The sequence below is a fragment of the Frieseomelitta varia genome, unplaced genomic scaffold, assembly GCF_011392965.1.
Source record: "Frieseomelitta varia isolate USP_RPSP 00005682 unplaced genomic scaffold, Fvar_1.2 scaffold_847, whole genome shotgun sequence".
NCBI lineage: Eukaryota > Metazoa > Arthropoda > Insecta > Hymenoptera > Apidae > Frieseomelitta > Frieseomelitta varia.
The window spans coordinates 65,146-67,268 of NW_025110642.1; the positions used below are offsets into that span (position 1 = coordinate 65,146).

General features: G+C 27.6%; 1 long non-coding RNA gene across 1 annotated transcript in view; it reads left to right on the forward strand.

Annotated features, from left to right (window-relative positions):
* Positions 1–2,123, forward strand: part of LOC122536541 — a 104,585-nt gene that overhangs the window by 40,322 nt on the left and 62,140 nt on the right. The gene's annotated exons all lie outside the window — the stretch shown is intronic.

A 2,123-nucleotide genomic window follows, 5' to 3' on the forward strand; every position in this document is an offset into this window, starting at 1 on the left:
TATTTTTATTATTTATATATTACTATTTATAATTAATAATTATATACTATTTATATTACTATATTTATATAATATAGTATATTATATAATTATATTACTATTTATATTAAGATATAAATGGTAATAAAAATAATATAATATTAATACATTATAAAATGTTATATCTTTTTATCTATTTTTATTATTTATATATTACTATTTATAATTAATAATTATATACTATTTATATGACTATATATTATATAATATAGTATATTATATAATTATATATATATATAGTATAATATATAATTATATTACTATTTATATTACTATTAATTACTTATACTTGTATATTAATTACTAATATTTATAATTATATTACTATTAAGATATAAATGGTAATATAAATAACATAATATTAATACATTATAAAATGTTACCTCGTTTTGGTTATCTATTTATATTATTTGTACATTACTATTTATATCATTAAGATATAGCTAAAAAGAAATAATCTTTTTTATTATCTTTGATTACAACTAGAAACTAATTAATGAAGAATAAATGGGAGAAACGTCGATCTGAACGAAAGAAAACGGACTTTCACCACTTTCAAAATAAATGAAACAAAGCAAGAAATGCAATGGACCTACTGCAGTCCGACCAAATGAACTGAGACATTAAACGAGACAACAGTAATGAAAAACAATTAACGATGCGTTTTTTTTTTTTCTTTCTTTTTAGTTTAGTTCGAGGGACTTTCGAACGTTACAGGCGAATAATTTTCGACGTAAACGGGGAATGAATTGGACGAAGCACGTTTCCCGTTTTTTCGTGCGCGATTTTCAAACGTTGCACACTCGCCTCGGGCGGGCTCGCAACATTTGAAAATCGCGTATGAAAAAACGCGAACATATTTCTCCATTGTACTGGTACAAATGTGTGTGACATGCATGTACGAGAACCGAAAGGAAACAAAGTCTCTTTCAAACGAATCACGCGCATCGTACGATATGCGTGATTGACAGTTTCTCTTGTTCTTTCGGGTTGCCTAGCCGACTTCCAAGATTTCAGTATATCACTTGCGAAAGTTCCGGATCTGACAGATGACGTAATTAATTACGATTAGATGACGATCTTGTTCTTATTAGTTTTAAAAATAATAGTAAATATAATTTAACAGTAGTTTTAGTCGAATTACGTCTAATTACGTATCTCTTTTAGCATCTTGCTGTGCCTTTAGGGAAATAAATGAATGAATTGTGTAGGTGAGTAACGTGAAGTTGATAACTGCATCAAAAATGGAGTCGTTAAGAGTCTGACTTTCGAGAGTTTCATCTTGGACTTGATCCTATTCCTAGCTCTAATTAAAAAACGAACTACCTGTTTCTTTTTATGTTGTTAATTAATACAATCGTTTGTGTTGGAAAGGAAGATCGTTACATGGTATGCAAAAAGCGTCATGTCAGAATAAAATGAACGTGTGTCAATGTATAGTACCTATTGATTCACCATTTTAGAGAAATGAAAATAAAGAAATAATATCATATGTGAATATTATGTATAATATTATATATTATACAAATATAAATAAATATAGAATGCAGAAAATGATTGGAAGAAGATAAAACTTGTTGTTGCCAATAATGAAGACAGTTTAAGAGGAATGGCATGAAATTGAATATCATTAAAAATTTAACAGATTCCAAAAAGTCTACTAGAATTAAAGAAACGATTCAAGTAAGAATTAAACATTTAATAATATTAAATATTTAAAAAGTATTCTTTCACGTTTCTTAGCTTCTTTCGTCAATAAATAATAATTTCGATAAAACAGATGTTTATTTTATTCCAACATGGCTGATTTTTAACTGAAATCGGGCCACAACCGTTTCACTGTTCCGAATCTCCTCAACCGATCGAACCTGTCTCTTCCTTCGTCAGTCGATCGAATAATAGAAACTTACGTTAAGTTCGCGATAAATATATATTCTAATAATATTCTTTTATTACAAACAATAGTTGATTAAAACAGATGCATTTTATACTGTACGTATTCCCGATTTTTAACCGAAACCATATTCACACGAAGACACCGAGTCTCCTCAACCGATTAAACCGTTCCTTTATCGATCGAAATA